General features: G+C 47.4%; 1 protein-coding gene across 1 annotated transcript in view; it reads left to right on the top strand.

Annotated features, from left to right (window-relative positions):
* LOC142488026 (uncharacterized) overlaps positions 1 to 23,511 on the top strand; it is a 130,706-nt gene that overhangs the window by 14,554 nt on the left and 92,641 nt on the right. Inside the window, 1 exon segment of the mRNA XM_075588371.1 lies at positions 664 to 740. The gene's annotated coding sequence lies outside the window, so the exon portion shown is untranslated.

Genomic DNA, 23,511 nt, shown 5'->3' with positions numbered 1-23,511 from the left:
AATTTTTTCTTGGAGCAGTTCGGCCCTTCTCGCTTTACGAGTTGTGCAGGCCTGCTCTAGTAGAATCAAATCATTAATAATTGTTCTTTAGACTTTTTTCTTTAGAGTATTTTTCTTTAGAATTTTATTGGGTAATGAATAATACAAAAATTCAGTACACTAGCTCTTCTTTCTAAATTCCTGTACAGGCTTGTCTTTTTCTTCGTTATGGTTGCATTTGATTCTGTATTGCTTTATTATACAGTACTAAAAATAAACAATTACTGCAGACATGGTTAGTTTTACTGCCATACTTACTGTACCTGTATCATACTGACCTGTGCATTAACAGAAATAATTGAATAAACAATACAAATATTATATATATACACTGTATTTTTTTTATTTAAAAACATTTTTTTTTTTTAATTTATTTTTTCTTAAACTAATTTCTATACAGTAACTACTGATAGGGGAGGGGGGAGAGATGGGGGGTGGCGGGGTTGTGTGAGATACATGCTGCTTTGTACATAAACACAGTACTGTAATCTTACACAATAAAACCCTTCCTTTTTTTGCTGCTGCTCTGAATATAAAAATAAACAATTACTGCAGACATGGTTAGTTTTACTGCCATACTTACTGTACCTGTATCATACTTAGCTGTGCCTTATTACTTTCCAGAGGCCTGGCCATTACGTTGTAAAACAATAGGCAACACAGTCGCAATATGATCAATATATTTATCACATCTGGCTACGGTGAGTATGTTCCAGAAATTCAATATTTCCTTTTCCAATTAATCCTTTTTTGATGGTTTCCACACTTTTCTGATCTAATCCTTCAACTCATGCCATACCGCTTCCATGGGATTAAAATCTGGTGATCTGTAATACAGTAGGAGGGGAGAAAACAGGTGAATTACTTAAGGAGATATACAGTAAACTGTGTAAAACAATGAGAAATGGATACCCAACTTACTCCGCTGGCGTCTTAACCCAGTTGATACCGCTGGTAAGAATGTGAGCCGTAGACGCGGTGTGTTTCGGATTTTTGTTCTGGAAATACCGGTGACCAGATGGGAAATCATTCTTTATGTATTCAACAACATGTGTAATTATGTGCTCTTGGAAGAACGCTTTATTTATGATTCCTGGAAACAAGAAAAGAAAAATGTAACATTAGGGTACAAAATACTGTACAGTACAGCTGTCCAGTGCATAAGGCCACAGCAAGTACATTTGTGCATTATTTTACCCTCAAAGATAATGATGCATCCTGGTCCTTGTCTAGAGATGGCACCCCACCACATGCATCTTCACTGGGTGCTTGGGACGCGGCTTCAGAGATAGGCGTCCTTTTTTGGAGAATCCAAAACGGGCAAATCTCTCAAGCGCTACAATTGTCTCGTCAGTAAAGATGACATCCTGAAAAGTCTCGCCACTTTCAATCCATGCCCGTGCCTGGTCCACTCTTTTTTTTATTTTGTTTGCTTCCCTTATCATAGGATACACTTTGTAATGACAAGGAAAAATGTTAGAGGTACTAAATACTGGAGATAGGATGGTTCCCAGATAAGTCAAAGACATCTATAGAAAACTAACAGTAATGTAGTGAAACAATACAGTATACTGTATTGATTTCTGTGCATAAAGAAGGTCAACCCTATTGTACAGTAGGCCAGGAGGGAGCCTTACATGAAAATAGGGGGCTAAACAAGAAACCACAAGTCTGGAGAGGGAGGGAGGTGGGGAATAACAACCATAGTGGAAAAAGGAAAAGCAGTAGTCAAAAAAAAAAAGGAAAAACATGGGTGACGTATACTGTACTTAAAACGCCCGTATTTCCATCCCAATTTCCGTCTCATCAGCCTGATATTGGTCTCAGATGCTTTGATTTTGTGAGTTGCCTCTAGTGCATTCTTTACCCTTGTGGCACACGTCTCATCATTCGCTTCACTTAGTTGGTCCACCAGATGAGTTGTCGCCCTACAGTGTAAAGAAAAACAGAACAATTTGTTACAGTAGGCAGATTAAGCATCCCAATCGCGCACAGATTTCCTATTGTCTGATTTTGCTGCTGCACTTATTGTACTGTGAGTACACTTTGGGCGCTACAGTATACAGTATGAATATATTAAATAATTTGCCCCTCAAATAAAGCATCCCAATAACCTGCACTGAGTCACACACCCAGTCACTCCTATCACCCACCAATAACAGGCATAAAAGCTGTTGATACTGTGTGTGTGTGTGTGTGTGTGTGTGTGTGTGTGTGTGTGTGTGTGTGTGTGTGTGTGTGTGTGTGTGTGTGTGTGTGTGTGTGTGTGTGTGTGTGTGAACAGTGACTGCAGGATTATTAGTTGAAAGAAAACAGAATCTTTTGAAATGATTACTGTCATGATAATGTCATGAGATATTGGGTATTGTTAATCCCTCTGGGGCTTAAGGGGTTAATGAGCTACAGTTTTAGGAAAACACAAATGTGTGGTGTATTTTCAGAAATATCTGGGCTTCAAAAGGCTTGATTGACGTTGGGTGTGAAAAGTACAGAGGGGGTTTGGTGTATATTACTGTCAGGAATCGGCGTTCTCCTCGCTTCCCACACAGAGCACTCCCTCCCCGCAGGGAGCCCCTGGACACACAAAACAATCCTGCCTTACCGGCCTCCACGGCTCCTCGCACCTGTGGCCGTCGCGGGATCACTCCCCTCGGCGATTCCTCTGCTCAGCGCCGGGCGCGCCCACGACCTCCTGCACGCGCACCTGCACCATCCACTGGCTCGGTTCACACGCAATGTCTCCCTGTAGCTCTTCCTGTCCCGCCTCCGTTCCTAATAGGACCTTCCTGCTTTATCTAGCTCCTCTCTGCTCTCAGTCTTTGCTCGACATAGTCTCTGTATGGAAGTACTTCTGGATTCTCTCAGTGTTTTCACAGGTTCTGACGCGGCTTGTACGACTACCCCCTCTGGCTCTCGATCTCAGCACTCCTTGGACAACGCACACTCTGGTAACCCCTTGAACACGGCTTGGACAACGACCTATCTCCACTCTCCACTCCCTGACTTCGGCGAGGCATCCTTCACTCTATCTCTACAACCGGTACCGGCAAGTATTATCTACCTTACTACACCTGGCCTGGCAACGCTTCATACCACACTCCGGACACGCTCCCTTTGCTGCGGGTGCGTGTATTACCACTTCACCCTTCAGCTCGGGGGACGGGTCTGGTCTGCGGGCAGCACCGGCGTAACATTATGTCGAGCCCACAAGACGCAGACCAGACCGAACTTCAACAGTTTCTCTCCAATCTGCTTCAACAAAACCAGGCCATGGCGGATCAAATTGTGACACTTACACGCCAGGTCGCAGTACTCTCAGACAGGGTACCGACCGCGACCCCGCCAGATGTAAACCCCCACTCCGCAAGCGCAGTTAGCAGCTCAAATGTAAGGATTCCTCCCCCCAAGCCTTATGCAGGTGAACCGCAAGATTGTAGGGGTTTCCTAAACCAGTGTGAGGTGCAGTTTGAAATGGCCCCCCATCTCTACAATACTGATCGCAAGAAGGTAGCCTACATTTATTACCTCCTCACTGGCAGCGCCCTGGCGTGGGCTTCCCCGGTTTGGGAGCGATGTTCTGACCTTACCCAAGATTACCCGGCATTTAAAGCCGAGTTTCAACAAGTATTCGATTCTCCCGCTCGACGGGAGATGGCATCTGTTTCTCTCCTCCAGATAACTCAGGGACGGCGAATGGTGACGCAGTATGCTGTGGAATTCCGGACTCTAGCAGCCGAGACTAACTGGGGACAAGAGGCTCTCGTCTCCATGTTCTGGCAAGGCCTGGCAGATCCCATCAAGGATGAACTCTCTCGCCAATCCAGGCCGGATCAATTGGAGGTCCTCATTGATTTGGCTGTCCGAGTGGATCAACGTATCCAGGTACGCCGCTCAGAGCGTCAGCGCACTCGCGTCCATAACTTTCAAGTTCCGTTCTCCAGTACTCCCAGCAACACTCCTGCACTGGAGTTGCCAGAGCCAATGCAATTGGGGGTACAACACATCCGCACACCGATACGGCAGTTCCGCCACGCCGGGGGATTGTGTTTCTACTGCTGATCCATGGAACATCTGGTTCGGGAGTGTCCACTGCGTCCGGGAAACAGGAACACCCAGTGAGTACAGAGGGGCTCTCTCTGGGTGTAATGTCTCCACGTCCCCTTTCTAAAGGTGAACTCCCTAAAACTTACATTTCCAGTCTCCCTTTCAGAAGTTCAAGACTTCTACCGCCGCTTTCATTGACTCAGGAGCTGGAGGAAACTTCGTGGATCTTGAATTCGCCAGGTTAAACCGCATACCACTCGTGAGAAAGAAGGTTCCCATCGCACTCGTTGGTATCGATGGACGTCCTCTTACCCCGGCCCACATCTCCTTAGAGACAGCTCCCTTGCTTCTGTCCTCACATCTGCACAAGGAGATCTTAGTTCTCGATGCCATTCACGCTCCTAGGATACCCATCACCCTTGGTCTTCCTTGGCTACAGCTTAACAATCCTCTCATTGACTGGACTTCCTCTGCTCCCATTTCCTGGAGGCCGAGGTCAGACGAGACTCATCAACTGCTGGCCAATACCTCTGTTCCTGAAGTTATTCTACCTTCCGTTTACCATCAATTCCGGGACGTTTTCAATAAGGTACAGTCAGAACTCTTGCTGCCACACAGGACTTACGATTGTCCGATCGATCTAGTTCCAGGTTACTCCCTACCCAAGTCCAAGCCCTATCCCTTGTCGTTACCAGAATCTCACGCTATGGATGAATATATCCAGGAGAATCTCAAGAAAGACTTTATTCGTCACTCCAATTCCCCAGCAGTGGCTGGGTTTTTCTTCGTCAAGAAAAAGGATGGGTCGTTGAGGCCTTGCATCGACTACAGGGGTTTAAACCACATCACTATTAAAAATCGTTACCCCCTTCCCCTTATTACCGAACTGTTCGATAAATTATAGGGGGCCAAGGTTTTTTCCAAGTTGGATCTACGTGGTGCCTATAACCTGGTGCATCAGGAAGGGGGATGAATGGAAGACGGCCTTCAACACGCGTAGTGGACACTACGAATATCTGGTAATGCCTTTCGGCTTATGTAATGCTCCCGCTGTCTTCCAGGATTTCATCAACGACGTCTTTCGTAAGGTACTCAATATTTTTGTTATTGTATACTTGGATGATATCCTGATTTTTTCCAAAGATCTCCAGGACCATATACACTACACCTCCTACGTCCTTTCCCGTCTCCGTGAACACCATTTGTACGCCAAACTGGAGAAGTGCACATTTCATCAGACCTCTACTCCGTTCCTTGGGTATATCATTTCCGATGAGGGGTTTATGATGGACTCCGGTAAACTTCAAGCAGTCACTTAATGGCCAAGACCCAACTCTCTCAAGGCCATACAACGTTTTTTAGGGTTAGCTAATTACTATCGTAAGTTTATACAGCGTTTTTCCACCATTGTGGCACCCCTCACTGCACTCACCAAAAAAGGAGCTGATCCTTCTGCTTGGTCATCCGAGACCATCTCCGCCTTCGAGACACTCAAGGAAGCCTTTATATCCGCACCTATTCTCCGTCATCCTAACATCGAACTTCCCTTCGTCCTGGAGGTCGACACTTCTGATTGCGGCGCTGGTGCCGTTCTTTCCCAGAGACCCACGCCCCAAGATAAGTTACATCCCATTGCATATTTTTCCAAGAAATTCTCGTCTGCCGAGAGGAACTATGACGTGGGTAACAGGGAGCTTCTGGCCGTGAAGATGGCTCTTCAAGAGTGGAGACACCTGCTGGAGGGGTCAAAAGAGCCGTTTACTATTCTCACGGACCACAAGAACCTTCTTTACATAGAGAACGCTCGACGCCTTGGTCCACGACAGGCTCGTTGGGCTCTTTTTTTTCTCTCGATTCGATTTTCACCTGTCCTATATCCCCGGGACCAAGAACGTAAAGGCAGACGCACTCTCCCGAATACATTCTTCTGAAGAGAGGCCAGAGGAATCGTTGGAGACTATCCTTCCACATGAGAGGATTCTCGCCACGTCTACTTTCAAGAATCTTGACAAGATTTTGCACTCCCAGAGACGCATTCCCAAGGACTTGGTCGTTCCCAACAACAAACTCTTTGTTCCATCCAAATTTGTTCCAGAGGTCCTGTCTTGGGGTCACTCCTCTAAATCTGCAGGTCATCCAGGTTTTAAGAAGACTACTGTTCTCATTAGTCATAATTTTTGGTGGCCAAGGATGTCTCAAGATATTCTGGAGTTTACCCGCGCATGCCCCACGTGCGCTCAAAGCAAGACTCTCGGTCAAAAGCCTCAGGGTTTTCTGTTACCCCTTCCAGTTCCCGACCGCCCCTGGTCCCACATTTCTATGGACTTCATCGTGGAGTTGCCCAGGTCCAGAGGAATGAACACTATCTTGGTGGTCGTGGACAGGTTCTCGAAGATGTCCCATTTCATTCCACTTAAAGGATTACCCACCTCCCCCGCCCTTGCTGATATCTTTACGGAGCAGATTTTCCGGATTCATGGGATCCCTTCGTCCATTGTTTCTGACAGAGGTTCTCAGTTCGTATCCAAATTTTGGAGAGCTTTCACGAAGAGATTGGGCATCTCTTCTTCCTTCTCTTCCGCCTATCATCCTCAGTCCAATGGACAAACGGAGAGAATCAATCAATCCCTGGAGTAGTACCTGAGATGTTTTATATCCGATTTCCAGGATGATTGGGCTCAACACCTCTCTTGGGCAGAGTATGCCGTCAATTCTGCAAAAAACGAGTCCACCCGGGAGTCACCCTTCTTTATAAATTATGGGTTCCACCCTCCCTGTCTTCCCATCCCCAACATTCCTTCTGGAGTACCAGCCGTAGATGAACACATTTCTTCCCTCCAAACCGCATGGTCCAGGATTCAGTCTACCCTTCTCAACTCCTCCCGCAGATCGAAACTACAGGCCGATCGTCGTCGTCGTTCGGCGCCCAGTTACAAACCAGGGGATTTGGTATGGCTCTCCTCTAGGAATATCCACCTCAAGGTACCATCTCCTAAACTGGCACCTAAGTTCCTGGGACCCTTCCCTATTTGTGAATAAATCAATCCCGTGGCATTCCGGCTCCAACTACCACCCAGTATGAAGATTCCCAATGTCTTTCATGTGTCCCTCTTAAAACCATTTATCTCCAGTCACTTCTTTCCGGATCAGACTCGTAGACCGGATCCCATTACTGTACAAAATAACGAGGAATACGAAGTTCACTCTCTTTTGGATTGTCGCCTATCTAGGGGTCAGCTCCAGTTCTTGGTGCAGTGGAAGGGCTTTGGCCCTGAAGAGAGATCCTGGGTGCCTTCAAAGGACATTCATGCCCGGCCCTTCTTAAGTCCTTCAGGAAAAAGTTTCCATAGAAACCGTTCTTGGACCGTCCTGAGGCCGTTCCTGAAGAGGGGGGTACTGTCAGGAATCGGTGTTCTCCTCGCTTCCCACACAGAACACTCCCTCCCCGCAGGGAGCCCCTGGACACACAAAACAATCCTGCCTTACCGGCCTCCACGGCTCCTCGCCCCTGCCGCCGTCGCGGGATCACTCCCCTCAGCGATTCCTCTGCTCAGCGCCGGGCGCGCCCACGCCCTCCTGCACGCACACCTGCACCATCCACTGGCTCGGTTCACACACGTACACGAGTTACGGAGCACGCTCAGTCTGCACACTCTTATTCCCGTCCCCCGGACCTGAGGCTCCGCCCCCGCACACTGCACGGGCATACTCAGGTTACTAACAACACTCGCCTGGCCTGTTATGCCTGCACCAATCTGCAGTGTCTCCCTGTAGCTCTTCCTGTCCCGCCTCCGTTCCTAATTGGACCTTCCTGCTTTATCTAGCTCCTCTCTGCTCTCAGTCTTTGCTCGACATAGTCTCTGTATGGAAGTACTTCTGGATTCTCTGTGTTTTCACAGGTTCTGACGCGGCTTGTACGACTACCCCCTCTGGCTCTCGATCTCGGCACTCCTTGGACAACGCACACTCTGGTAACCCCTTGAACATGGCTTGGACAACGACCTATCTCCACTCTCCACTCCCTGACTTCGGCGAGGCATCCTTCATTCTATCTCTACAACCGGTACCGGCAAGTATTGTCTACCTTACTACACCTGGCCTGGCAACGCTTCATACCACACTCCGGACACGCTCCCTTTGCTGCGGGTGCACGTATTACCACTTCCCCCTTCAGCTCAGGGGACGGGTCTGGTCTGCGGGCAGCACCGGCGTAACAATTAATACCTAATTTGCAGGCCAAGTGTATATTGCTGGTAGAGACAGCTAGGCCCTTGTCTGGAGCATTGGGTGTGAAATATAGCACCCGTGACAAACATTCTCTACACAGGAGGCCCAGCTTCAAAGCATTTCTTTACAAGGGGTTTTATGGGGGCCAGGGGTGTGGCTACAGAAGGCGGTATCAGAATGAGTGGCCTTATTAAATATAAGAATATCATGAGATGTCCTCGGCTGAACATGCTAAAAGTTACATGTGTGTATCCGTGGGACTGAGTCGCAAATAATGATTAAAGACACATGACGTCTAGCAGGCACTAAGAGACAGATATTAATATCTCTTAATTTTAGTATTACACGGTAATATTTAGTCTCATTGGGAGCGTCATGTGTGCCGGAATGTATTAATATGTCTCTCGTGCCAGTAAGTACAGGTAAACCCCGTTATAACGCGGTCCTCGGGGTCCACCCCGAGACCACCGCGTTACTAACGGGGTCGCGGAAAAAAAATGGCCGCCGCTTTAGCGCATATTCATCCCGCGGGACAGGAGATGGGAGCGAGGATGTCCCTCCGGTCCCCGCTTCCCCCTGTCACCGCGTGACAGGCCACGGGACAGGAGATGGGAGGGGGGATGCCCCTCCGGTCCTGGCTTCAACCTGTCACCGCGGGACAGGAGATGGGAGGGGGGATGCCCCTCCGGTCCCCGCTTCGCCTTCTCCCCACCGTTGTCCCCGCTGCCTGCGCAGGAGGAGGGGGGGGGGGCGAGAGCGGGTGTTGGTGCTGGTGTGTGTGAGTGTGTGTGAGTGTGTGAGAGTGTGTGAGAGTGTGTGTGAGAGTGTGTGTGAGAGTGTGTGTGAGAGTGTGTGTGAGAGTGTGTGTGTGTGTGAGTGTGTGTGTGTTTAAAACATCAACAGTAGAATGAAAAATACAGAAAATGCACAATCGTACAGTATTAACACATTTATTGATGCATTGAACAATAAAGTACTGTATTTAAAACACCAATTGTCGTGTTGTTCATTTCTCATAAATACTGTACTGTAAATAAAGTACTGAACACACAAAAAACACATACTGTATACTGTAGTATGCACTGTATATACAGCACATACTGAAAACCGTGTAATGCACTCTGTGCTCATGTAACAACTGTACAAAACAAAACATACTGTACTGAACATACTGTAATAAAACCAGCTGGAGATTACACTTTAAAAAACCTATTAAGTGTTGTCTGTTTCAGTGCATCTCTTTTCTTCTTTTTCACGATTTCAATGATTCTTTTTAATTGTAGGATTGTTATAGAATCGACGTTTTCTGACTCTAGAATTTGAAGTCCTGTTTGTAATCCCACCAGCGCCTCAGTGATCTTTGGTGGCGGTCTGGTTCCTCATCCTCATCGTCTTCTGTAGTATCCAGATCAGTATTTTCACTTGTAAGGCTTTGAATGATTTCCGAGCCCGTCATATGTTCATGAGTAGGACAGCTGCTGTCCCCATCGACCCAAGAGTCAATTGTAGCCCCACTTTCCGTATCAATGAACGGTTCCATGACTCGTTCGGCATTGGCAATTTCCTGCTCTGTGAGGCCTTCGTTCACATAGTTTGCAAGTAACTGATTTGCGGCGGCGACTTCTTCCTCCGTAAACCCCTCAAAATCAGCATCGTCCTCACTGTCACTGGCGAGTTCGGCGTCAGCCGGCACAGGACGTGCACCTGTTATGTGTTTCGCCAACATTTCGCAATGCACATTTGTGTGACCGCTTCCCAAGCTTCGCCACCAATATAAAAAACTTCTTTTAGATTCATTTTCTTTAAAAATGATATAACAGAATCTTCACTTGTGATTATTCGATGTATCATTGTTTTCCAAAAGTTCATCTTAAAGGTTGCAATAATGCCTTGATCAAGCGGCTGTATTTTGGATGTCGTGTTCTTGGGCAAGTAGCTGACCCTTATTTTTCCATCTCGGCTTATTAGGCTATCGGCCGGGGGATGTGCAGGGCAGTTGTCAAGTAACAACAAAGCTTTTGTATCCAGCCTTTGTTGACGTAAGTTTTTACGGACCTCTGGTACAAACTGTTGATGAAACCACCTTTCGAAAATACTGTCAGTCATCCAGGCATTTCTGCTAAAGTCATACGCAAAAGGCATAGTACCCATGTTCACATGGTGGAAGCACCGCGGCGACTTAAACTTGTCAATACAAAGTGGCTTCAGTTTGTGATTTCTAGATTGGTTCTCACAAAAAAGTACAGTCACTCTGTCTTTCATTTGTTTAAAGCCTTGTGCACGCTGGTCGTCATTCTTACAGGCCAGAGTGGTATTCAGTAGCATTTTGAAACACAGTCCGGTCTCATCGCAGTTATAAACCTGTTCTGTGGTATAGCCACCATCTTCAATTATCTCTTGAAGTTGGGCAGGGTACGTGCATGCAGCTTCATCGTCAGCTGACCGTATCTCTCCTGATATAGCGGTTTTACTTATTCCATGTCGCCTTTTAAAGCGATCTAGCCATCCACTACTTGCCGCGAAGGAGGTTGAAGCACTGCCGTGAAGTTGGCTGTGAAACTTTTTGGCTTGCGTTTGCAGATGGGGTCCAGACAGAGGTATGCCTTCGGATCTTTCTTGGACAAACCACTGAAAAACAGCTTTATCCAACTGGCTGTCTTTAGGTTCACGCAAACGATTACGCTTCATTCCATCGTCTGTTTCTATGGATTTTACTGCATCACGAAGTTTCTCCTCCTCCTTTTTCCATCCGCGAACTGAAGACACATTCAGTCCTAGGTCTCTAGCCACTTTGGTTTGCGTGACTCCAGATTTTATTCTGTCAAGCGCAGCAATTTTTTCTTTGACAGTAAACCTCTTACGTTTGGTTGAAGTTTCCGCCATTTCTACCTGCCTGGGGTCTTCAGTTTTTTCCTAGTGTTGAAAACCTGAGGCTTTTAACAACTGATCTGGAGGGCTTAAGTACAGTACCTGAGTACAGTATGTATTTTACCAGCTCTCAGACAGCACAGTGTGTTGTATGATTAAAATGGCAGAGGGGTCAGAGGTGTGTGTACGTGTCACTTTATTAATGTACAATGTTTGATTATACAGTACAGTATTTTTTTTTTTTTTATTATACAGGGTACAGTATATGTGATCACTTCATTTGTGTTCATTTTTATTCAATTTTTAATAGTTTTAACAAACTTTAATGTCATGTTTGTGCAACTTTAACTGGTGTAAAATGACCCCGCGGGGTCACGTTGCCATGCCGTGACGTCACATGACCCCGCTGGGTCATTACACGACGAACCGCAGAGGAGCAGAGGGAACTGGCAGGCAACATCCACATCTCACGAGCCGCACGGCACATGCGCATGCGCACGGCGAACGTGAGGGGTGCCTGCATAAGTTTCTGAAAGTGATCGCTGTCGGAATGTGCTGCTTTGGAGACAGGTAAGTAGTCTCCGGAAGACCGCTAACCGCCCCTCCCCCCCCCCCGCCGCAGCACAGGGCCCTCGCGTAGCAGTACAGGGCCCGCCGTAGCGCAGGGTCGTCCTGCCACTCAGCCGCAGCGCAGGGCCCCGCCACCCCCCCACAGCACAATGACGTCCCACCCCCCGCCCCGGCCGTACCACCAACCTACCCCCATCTACCTGCTCCCCCGCGCTGCACCGTGCCATCCTACCAGCCCACACAGCCCGGGCACACTGCGGGGCACATCCAGGGCACCGACACACACACAGCCCGGGCATACTGCGGGGCACATCCAGGGCACCGACACACACACAGCCCGGGCATACTGCGGGGGCTCATCCAGGGCACCGACACACACACAGCCCGGGCATACTGCGGGGGCTCATCCAGGGCACCGACACACACACAGCCCGGGCATACTGCGGGGGCTCATCCAGGGCACCGACACACACACAGCCCGGGCATACTGCGGGGCACATCCAGGGCACCGACACACACACAGCCCGGGCATACTGCGGGGGCTCATCCAGGGCACCGACACACACACAGCCCGGGCATACTGCGGGGGCTCATCCAGGGCACTGACACAGGAGCACACAGGCAGTGAGAGGGGAGGGGGGGACACCGGACGCTCGGACACCCTTTCCCCTGGCTGTGAGGGGGTTAATGTTGAAGAGGCACCGCAGAGGTTGGGTTACCTTGCTGTGTGTGCAGTGTGTGTCAGTGTGTGTGCAGTGTGCAGTGTGTGTCAGTGTGAGCAATGAGCAGTGTGTGTCAGTGTGAGCAATGTGCAGTGTGTGTCAGTGTGAGCAGTGTGTGCAGTGTGAGCAATGAGCAGTGTGTGTAGAGGGTGTGCAGTGTCCAAAAAAAATTTTTTCAACGGGAGCCACGGGAAAACCGCGTTATAACCGAATCGCGGTATAACGAGGCGCGTTATAATGGGGTTTACCTGTATTACTGAACTGAAGTTATGAAGTTATTTAGATAGGAAAAGCAGTTTTTAAACGTCCTGGGGTGGGAGGAGTTTTACTCTGGGAGAAGTGTGGTGGGGGCTAGATATCTACAGAGGATTATTTTTTTTTTTTCCAACTTTGTCTTTATTAGTTTTTTGTGCATACAAACATGGACGTACAGGATGTTGCAAATTATCCGTAGTATACATCGAACTGTCTAGGACAAACTACATAAAACAAACACATGATGGGGAGATAACAGGACAAGACAACAACATACCAATGACGACACGGGAGAAAAAAAGGGGGGGGGAAGGCGAGGAGGGAGGGAAGGGGGGGGAAGGGATCGGTGAAGAATAACCACCTTTAGCTTGTCTTCGGGTGCTATGCATCTTTGCTGCTAGCGCTTTGCCCGACTCTACCTCACAAAGGTCTTCGGGATAAATCCACTGCCACTTCCTGTTCGTATTTATTTAGTGTATCACACAGCCCCGGGGGGGTCCCTTCCGTCTGTCCGTCATAGCTAGCTCCCAGCCACCCATCCAAGGAGAACTCACCTAAATCTATTAAAGCCATATTGTGGCACCATTCACCCCCTGAATATCAGTCTGGGCCAACCATAATGACCAGACCTTTTCGAATTTATCGCCCGAATCGTTAACTAAACTCGTTAACTTCTCCATTCGGCATATGAACCAAATTCTGTTTCTGATTTTATCTATAGAAGGAATCGCATTCTGATTCCACAGTGCTGCGGTCTCACACCTCATAGCTGTAGCAAAGTGTGCTATCAGCTTGTTACCCGATCTAGATACATCATTTGTTGGTTTGCCTAATAAAAATAGCCACGGGTCCAGCTGAATTTTGAGCCCCAAGAAGATCCGCTGCAGCCAATCACGGATCTGGGTCCAGACAGGCACTATTTTCGGGCAAGACCACAGCATGTGAACCAAATCCCCCTGTTCCCCGCACTGCCTAGGGCAGAACGGGGAAGAGCCCGGGATGAATTTTGCTAATCTAACTGGGGTGAGGTACCAACGTAACAATACCTTATATGAGTTTTCCTTTAATGTCGTACAAATGGAGCTACTAGCTGCAGCTTTAAACACCGCAGACCAGTCCTCGTCCTCTAATGTGCCCTGCAAATCCTCCTCCCACTGTACCATAATACGGGGTTTGTCTGTCCTGTTCGAGTCAGTACTAACCACCCCTCTGTATAAGGCAGAGATCAGTCCCCGCGTGTCTGCACCGCGCACGCAGAGCTGTTCAAAATTCGTTAACGGTGGTCTCACCGGGTGTGTGTTGTAGTATGCCCGAACCTGGAGGTACCTCAAAAATTCAGTATTAGGTATGTCTGTTTCCGACTAATTGCTCAAAGGATTTAATCTTGCCACTACCCTCCAGGTCCTTCAATCGTCTAATCCCCAATTTGCGCCATATCAGAAAGCTCTTGTTTGCCAAACCTGAAGCAAAATCTGGATTGCCATATAAGGGAGCCATAAGTGTGTATTTGGAGGTTATCGAGCGATTACCTTTAGTAGCCTCCCAAACCGAGAGTGAGTTGAGAACAGAGGTCAGTGGAACGAGAACATCCCTCACCCGTGTCCTCGGGTACCAGATCAGGACCTTGAGCTCAAGCGGGGCACACATCTCCCTCTCCAGCGCCACCCACCGCCTGAGCTCCGGATCTCCATGCCACTGCGTAATCTGGCACAACTGCGCCGCTTTGTAGTAGGATATGACGCTCGGAACCGCCAGACCACCAGCTTCCTTAGCTTTCTGCATCAATTTTACCTTAATCCGTGGTTTTTTACCGTTCCAAATAAAATGTGAGATTGATTTTTGAAGCCCTGTAATGTCCGCTCGTACCACGGCTATCGGGAGAGTTTGGAACAGATATAGAATTCGGGGAAGGATATTCATCTTGATGCTGTATATTCTCCCCAACCAAGAAATACCATATGCCTTCCACTCCTGCAGCTCTTTTTTGAGAGTCCTCAGCAGACTGGGATAATTAGCCTGATATAGAGAGCCTACTTTTTTCGTGATGTGCACTCCTAAGTATTTCATGGATGTAGGACGCCACTTAAACTCAAAATTGAGTTCTATCAGCTTCTCCATCTCTCTGGGTAAGTTAAAGCTTAAAGCCTCTGATTTAGTCTGGTTTATTTTAAATCCAGAGATCTGGGCAAAACGCTCTAGAAGCTCGAACAGATTAGGTAGCGAGATGAGCGGCTTAGTAAGAGTTAGAATTATGTCATCTGCGTACAAAGCCACTTTGTGTTCCTGGGAGTGGATTTGTACTCCAGAGATATCAGCGTTGTTCCGGATTTGTGCTGCAAGTGGCTCGATGCATAGGGCGAATAACAGGGGCGAAAGCGGGCACCCCTGTCTCGTGCCACTTTTAATTGGAAATAAATCCGAGGGGAACCCCTGGTGGACCACCTTAGCTGCTGGTGCGGAATATAATGCTTTGACTGCCTGCCGAAATATGCCTCCAAACCCAAATGCTCCGAGCGTGGACTCTAGGTATGGCCAGTCAATCCTGTCAAAGGCCTTCTCCGCATCTAGGCTTAAGGCTACGCTTCGGATCTCGTTGGTTCCTATAAAGTCTACTATATCCACAATCCTTCTAGTATTGTCGGCCGCTTGTCTATTAGTAATGAAGCCAACTTGATCCGGATGGATTAGCCTCGGCAGGATGACACTCAATCTGTTGGCCAGCAATTTAGAGTAGATTTTAACATCTGTATTAATTAGTGATATTGGCCGATAGCTTTGGCAATTTGTGGGATCTTTATCCCCTTTATGAATTACCGAGATCGACGCCTGGAGCATCTGTTCCGTGAACGGCTCTCCTGCTAGTACTCCATTAAACAGCTGGAGCATGTGCGGAGCTAAGACTCCGATAAATTTTTTATAATACAGATTGGAGAACCCGTCCGGGCCTGGGGCTTTTGACGCCTTTTAGGTTTTTTACTACCGCTGCCAATTCTTCCCCTGTAAAGTCGCGTTGGATTGCCTCTCGCTCTAATCTGGTCAATTGTGGTAGGGCTGCGTCCGCTAAGAATTTCCGCAGTTTACTACTTGTCTTAGCGTTATGAACCACCTTCTCCCCATTGTATAGCTGTGCGTAGAATTTCGCAAACTCCCCCACTATAACTTTGGGGTTAGAGGAGATCTGTCCCTCTGCTGTCTTAATAGAATGAATATTAAAATTTGGTTTCCGATTACGGAGTCTGGTGGCTAGCATAGTATCCGGTTTATTAGCTTTCTCATAAAACTTCCTCTGTGTCCAACTCATGTCTTTCTCAGCTCTGGAGGTAAGGAGGAGATTTAGTTCAATCCTAACATCCTTCAACTCCTTCAATGTGTCATCTCTACCTGTCCGGTTATGTAGTATAGAGAGCTCGTGTAACCTTTGATATAGCTAAGTTAATTTGGCTTCCTTTTTTTTTTTTCTACCCGCTGCTATACCAATTAGTACCCCTCGTATTGTGGCCTTGTGAGCCTCCCATAACATAGAATGGGATTCCACACTGCCTTTGTTTGTCAGAAAATAGTTCGAAATTTCGGCTTTGACTTGTTTCTGTATATGCGGTATTTTAATTATAGATTCGTTTAGCTTCCAGTTTGCTCCCGGCTTAACAGATCCAATTTGGCTGTATCTTAGCTCTATTGATGCATGATCCGACCATGTAATATCATGTATACTTGTGTCGGCTATTTGTGGGACCATTCTACCAGATACAAAGAAGTGGTCAATCCTACTGTAGCTGTCATGGGGATGGGAATAAAAGGAGTAACTACGGTCTCCTTGGTGTTGCTCTCTCCATATGTCTACCAGACCAAGTTGTTTTAGACCCTTCAATAAGGGGATATTGCCCTCCCTCCTCTGGAGATGCTGGGACGATGAGCGATCAACTCTCGGGTCCATGACTGTATTGAAGTCTCCCCCCAAGACTATGTGTCACTCTGCCCACTGCTGTAGCTTCTGGAAAAATGTGTCATAGAAATAATGTTGCCCTTCACTGGGTGCGTATATACAGGCCAGTGTAATTCTAGACTGCTTGAGGAGTCCCACCAGGACAATGAATCGTCCCTTAGGATCTCGTTTGATCTTTTCAACCTGGAATGGGGTCTTGTTATGTATCAGAATAGCTACTCCTTTTTTTTTTTCCTCACCTGAAGATAGGTATATCTGTCGATAGTGTGAGTCTAGGAATTTGGGGCTGTTCTTGAACTAAAGTGGATCTCCTGCAAGAAGACTACGTCGGCTCTTCTCCTTTTAAACTCCGCAAATGCGACCCTCCTCTTATGTGGACTATTGAGCCGCTTGGCATTTTGTGATAAAGTTACCGCCATCGCATACTGTGGTGTGTGCAGAGTCGTAATTTATAATCATTCTTACGCTTACCCAGATCAAGAATCCCTTGACGGACTTGTGAGCCGTAGTGCTGGCACCTGTAGAACTTCTCTTGTCTTTCACCTTTTGGGGCTAGGGTGAGGAAGGGATAAAACATGAGGGAAAAACACATATACATATCACACATAAAAACAAAAAGAACCGTGTTGGTCTCTTTGGACCTCGGGTTCATTGCCCGGTAAAGATCTTCTCTCTCTGGACCTCCCTCCCCCTCGATCCAGTTCCATGGCCCACCATCTCTGCCATGAATAACCGGGTCTTTGCCAGGGAAACTGGCCAAGTCCCCTTCCCTGGTGTCGACGTACATGCCTGCACGTAGAGTGGCAACCTGCCCCCCCCCCCCCGCCGGCATTTAAAGGTAACCAAAACCTAACTGCTATCTTGTACTCTATCCCCAACTTTATCTATGACTATCTCCACCTGCCCTCCCTCCCGCCCCTCCCCCAAACTACCCCTGCTAATCCTAATCTAAGTGCCCCTTACGGTCCTCGCCCCTCCTCCCTCCTCATTTAGATATGAGTCCCTTAGCCAGGACCCCCTCCCCTTTATATGGGCGCTAGTATATTTGCTCCGTCTTTATCCCTCTGCCGGCCGGCTTTACTCTGCCCTCTTCCCCAATGTCAGTCTCTTCTTATGCCAATATCTACCGCTCTCCATGTGTCCCGTGCTCAGACCACCTCCGACCGCTGCCCCAACCCGTGTCTCTCCCCAGCGGCGGAGTTCGCGTACCCCCGCCAGGGAGGACCGATTCACTTCCGGGTCCACGAGACATCCGGTCTTTCCACCTCACTTCCGCTATTTCCGGTCTGCCCGAACGAGCTCCCACTCTCGCGAGATCCGGATCAGAGATGTCGTCAGACTGGGCAAGGCAGTCGCATTTAGAGGCAGCTCCTCGCGGGAAGAAGGTGTATCCATAGGCGGGTCCCAGGGCGGTTCCCACTCCCGGAGCATTCGTTCCCGCCGAGAACTTGGCCGCCATTGGAGTCCCCGCGCTTCAGCTCCTTCTGCTGCAGCAGGTAAGCCTGGGGTAGCCATTTTGGTGACAAAGAAAAAACGTGGCAAAAGAACTTTGGGCTAGTTTCAACCTCCTGTGCCTCCTTGTCTTGCCCTATTGTCCTCCAATGCTGCCCACACTGAGTGACTGTTTCAGGGGGTTAAACTGGGAAAACTGCAGCGCCTTAAAACTTTCAGAACTTTATTAACTTTGGCAACTTTGAACGTTCAGGGGTTTTTGCCACCCCCCACTGCCTTCTCTTGTCTTTTTTTTCTTTTGGGGAGGAGGATCCCGAACGTCTCGGTGGTACATCCTTTGGTTGCTCCTCTTGGGCTCCCCGAGAAGCGGAGTCTGAGGTCCCTCTGACCCCCAGCTTCTTCAAGAAGCTCACCCCCTCCGACGGGTGCTTTAGCACATGTGGCCGGCCATTTTTTATGGCCACTAGGGCAAATGGGAATGCCCACCGGTATCGGATCTCCTGATCCCTGAGTTCTTTAGTTATGTGGCCCACAGCTCTCCTCCTTGCCAAGGTGAGGGGGGATATATCTTGATACACTGTGAGTGTAATGCCTTCGAATGTGATGTGTGGAGTGGCCCGGGCGATCCTGCTCACCTCCTCCTTTATTGAAAAGTAATGGAGCCTCAGAATAACGTCTCTAGGGGGGTTCGTTGGTAGCGGACGTGATCTCAGCGCCCTATGGCACCTATCCATCCTCAGGTCAGACTCTGGCTTGCCTGGGAGAATAGATGCCATCCATCGGGTCAACAGGGCCTCCGGGTCCAGAATTTCCTCAGGGATGCCCCGGACCCTCAGATTGTTCCTCCTGTCCCTATTTTCACTATCCTCTTGGCGGGACTCCATGTCTGTTATTCTATCCTCTAGGGCCTGGACCCGCAAGTGCGTCTCCTGGTGCCGCTTGGAGCTATCCTCCATCTGCTCCTCCAGTTCCTGCGTTCGTGTGCCAATTTGGAGAATGTCTTTTCGTAGCCCCTCTACTTCTCCCCTAAAAAATGTTTTCAGGTCCACAAGTAAGCGGGAGATCTCTTTTTTTATTATGCGGGACTGACCCGCTGCAGCCGCGGCTCCCTCCATATCTTGTGCCGAGTCCGAGTCCGACATTGCTGACATTTCGGCTGCTCCGGTCTTGCCCTGGCCGGTGAAGTAGGCCCTCACATCGGATTTGCGCCGGGTTTTTTGTCTAGTCGCTGCCATCTCTCCTCCGGTTTCAGATAATGATCTGGGGTGTGTTAGATGTTGCTGGCGCTAGTTTTAGAATGTCCAGGTTTGGTTTTAATATTGTTCATTCGCTAATATTTGCCGGCGGTTGGAGGAGCTGTGCAGTTACACTTCCATCTCCAACCTGCCGCGCATGCGCATCCTACAGAGGAGTATTTTGAGACGAGATACGGGCTATTTCAATGTTTCTTACCAGCGACCTCTCTGGGGAAAATCTGTGTCATGTGGTGAAGTATAGATTTTCTTTTATGTTTATCATTTTATTTTAAGAAGCTGTTCTGTATTTGTTCATGTATTTGGTAATACCTTTTCTGTAATCTAAGCACTGTATTTTTATATATATTAAAACATTTAATAAGTAATGCTTTGGGCTCTGAATGAACTAATGCACGCTCTGGAGAGAATAACTTACGAATTCGGGCACATGTTACTACAACTGATTTTGTGTTAAAGTTCATAGTTTTTCCTATAATAAACAGGGACCTGAGGCCCTGGCGGATATTTTAGTCTAAGATCTTTTATCATATGTGCATAACCTCAGGTGGTGGCAGTGGATGGTTATGATGTGCAATTGAGTAGGGGGTTAATGCTAACTCGCTGGTTCCTTGCAGAGGAGAAAGGGGGGTTGCTAGAGAAGCCTTTGTGTATTAACCCTGGTTGCATATCTAAAGTCACGTGCTCACTTGTGTGCTGTTCGTGGCGGTGGTATGTTGGGACGGCTTGAGAAATACAACTCATTTGAGGGACCCTTGAGGGGGTGAAGAGTGGGTGCACTTGCAAGCGTCGGTATTAACCCTTGTCCCGTATGCAAGTCGCGTGCTAGCTGGGGGTCGTACGTGACAATTACACTAACCCACCACCTCCTAAAGTACAGAATACAGTACATTACTGTAGTGTAGAATTAAAAAGCTAGTGACTGATTGTAAGAATGGCAAAAATGTTATACTGTACAGTCGAAATGTACTGTAAATATTAATAAAATATTAAACACAGGCGTACAGTACAAGACGTTGTTAGAGTTATGGAGGACAATAAGTAGTACTGTACTTGGTAGTGACGGTCGGATTTCTTTTGACGTTTTTGGCCTTCCCATGCGCATGATAACTAACTGCTTTTTGCTAAACCATGGCCCGAAGCAACTAACCAGTGTTGGATCTGTGAAATGCCGTGCCCATTCTGGTACATATGCCTTATTCTCAAGTTGAGATCTTTTGAAATCCTTTTCTTTGGCATCGCTGCTGTTAGAAAAAAAATGCGAGCACACACAGAGCAATCCGATGTGTATTGAATGTGGAAAAATGAGGAACAGACCTTAAAAAAAAAATGATGCTCTGTCAATAGCAATGATGTAGTAAAAAATGTTGTAAAACAAATGTCTCTGATTCCTTCGGTTGTGTCAGCGTGTGGGGGGGATTAAATAAGTAAATAAAGTGTCTTCGGTGTGTTGAAAATGGACTCAGCCAGGGTGGGGGGTTATAAGCTTTAGGAATCTAAATAACAAGCAATTTAAATGCCATATAGGCAATGGGATACTCACAATGTCCTCAGCTTCTCTTACCGCACCCTGTGTCCCACACCATGTGTCAGCTGACCGGTATTCATGATAAGCTGCCCGTTTCCGCCTGTTGTCGCTGAAAATTAATGAAGGACCCCCTCACACAATCCGATCACCGTGCGTGCTCCAGCCGGTAAATAGCGTAGCAAAAATGGTAGAAATGATGGTCACTGCTCCCCGAATACTCGGAATCAACCAAGCTCCAAGTTAATAAAAATTTTATTTATTCATGAAAAAACGAAAAAGCATACATAGGGTGTACAGCTCTAACGCGTTTCGTCTCAAAAGAGACTTTATCAAAGACTTTATCAATTGAATGTGCATTGAATACACAAAATGGATGGTGTATTTATACTTTAATTTAATGGGCCTCAACGTCACTCGACAGGATTAGTACACAGTCCGCCCACTTTTAACACCTGCATCTCGTGTCCATGCCCGCAAATTTTTTTAAATAAAAGGTGAGACAAATTGCATAGACTCTCACACACTGATCTCTATCTGAACTTGCTCTTGTCCAGATACAGCATTGTGCATTCGTCCTTCTGTTTCCATGGATCGCCCCCGATTCTACGGACGCAGGAACCAGCTTGCTTCTGCCGTGCCGGTCAAGCGAAAGGCGGAAGCTGTTTCCCAGCCAAAACCTAAGCGACAACCAAAGCAGAATAAAGAAAATGTTCCGAAGGCTCCAAATGTTAAGACCCCTGGGCCTTATTTTGTTAAGAAATTTGGTGCCCTTAGCACAGTGCAAGTCAAGTGGAGTCCCAATCCTCTCCTTGCATCCCCCCCCCCCGCTCACCTGCTCCACAACCCATCCTTGAGGCTGCTGTCCTGGCAACCCCCGGCTCACCTGCTCCACAACCCATCCTTGACGCTGCTCTCCTGGCAACCCCCTGGTCACCTCCTCCACCACCCACCTACGCAGATGTCTACAGCACAGAGCAAAAGGTAGATCTTCTTTTGGAGACCATGTTGAATATGGATATGCGCATGGAGAAGATGGAAAGGAACATTGTGGGGATGTATTCTTTGCTGCGAGTTCCTGTCCCTTAATGTCCGAAGCAGGAGGGTGGTCTGCATGCTGTGACCTTCACACTTCCCTCACCAAGCCCCCCCCACGCTCACCCCATCCGTCAGAAGATATGTACCAGTATGCCTTTGAGGACGAGATGACAACTCCGGTAAGGCCACGACAGGAGGGATGCATCCTCCCACACCGCCTACCCTCACCCGCTGCCAGAAGTATACCAGCACCCAGGATTGTAACGCTGCCGGACATCATCTTGACCGACCTGACCCAGCACACCTGGGAGAAATACAAGACTCGATGTGGTGATGTAGCCCAAAAAATTGCCCTGTCCATCTTTAAACACCACGTCAGTTTTGAGATGTACAGCGGTTGGACCCACACTGTAAATTATGAAGGAAATAAAAGAAAGGCTCTGCCAGAAAATTTATGAAAGACAATTTTGAATGATGTGGAGCGTTATTTCCGTGTCACTCCTACAGTTATGAGAGCTGTGAGAGACACCATAAACGGCCTGTTGAGGCATACAAGGGCTCGTGCTTGGAGGGGCACCCCTCTTGCTAACGACTTTTCCCAAACTCTACAGTAGTGCAAAAGTTTTTCATCCAAAAAAAAAATGTGTTTAATCATCATAGAAATTAGTTTGTGCCAAAAAAAAAGTGTTTTTAAATGTTTTTTTTGTGAAATATTGTTTATAGTTTAATCATTTTTTTTCTTTTATTCTTTTAATCAGGCACAAGTCAGTATGATACAGGTACTGTATGGCACTCAAACTAACCATGTCTGCCGTAATTGTTTTCATTTTTAGAGCAGCAGCAGTGATAAAAGGAAGGGGGTGAAGTGTAAGATTATAGTACTCTGTTCATGTTCAAACCAGCCTGTATCTTACACAAACCCCCCTCTCCCACCCTCTCTCAGTAGTTACTGTATAGAAATTCCTGTTTTTACATTTTGTTTTTGTTTTTTAATGTGTTTTAAAAAACATATCTTTGGAAATATTGTTATTGTTTAATCATTATTACCAATAATTATTTATTTCTACCGTATTTTCAGAGCTGCAGCCCCCTTTTTCCCCCCCCATCTCGCAATGCCATAACGAAGAGAAAGACCAGAACTACTGTATTTTTGTATTATGCAAGGAGTTGCTCAGTGAGTAAAGACACTGACTGGCACTGAGAGTTTGAAGCAGGGGAGCCTTGTTCAATTCCCGGTGTCAGCTCCTTGTGACCTTGGGCAAGTCACCTTATCTCCCTGTGCCTCAGGCGCCAAAAATAGATTGTAAGCTCCACGGGGCAGGGACCTGTGTCTGCAAAATGTCTCTGTAAAGCGCTACGTACAACTAGCAGCGCTATTCAAGATCATGCTATTATTATTATTATGATTTAAAAAAATAAAATGTATTTTTTGACCGACCCCCTATTGCAGACCTGAAATTCTTATGAACAGTTCAACAAAGCATCGCACTTCACATACAGTAATGTAATGAAAGGGCATTTCTCTTAACGGTTATTTAAAAAAAAAACGCAAATGAGCACTGAATATTAAATAAT

The sequence above is a fragment of the Ascaphus truei genome, chromosome 2, assembly GCF_040206685.1.
Source record: "Ascaphus truei isolate aAscTru1 chromosome 2, aAscTru1.hap1, whole genome shotgun sequence".
In the NCBI taxonomy this organism is placed as follows: Eukaryota; Metazoa; Chordata; class Amphibia; order Anura; family Ascaphidae; genus Ascaphus; species Ascaphus truei.
Note: the sequence above shows the minus strand (reverse complement) of the source record. Positions and strands in the feature narration are given on the sequence as shown.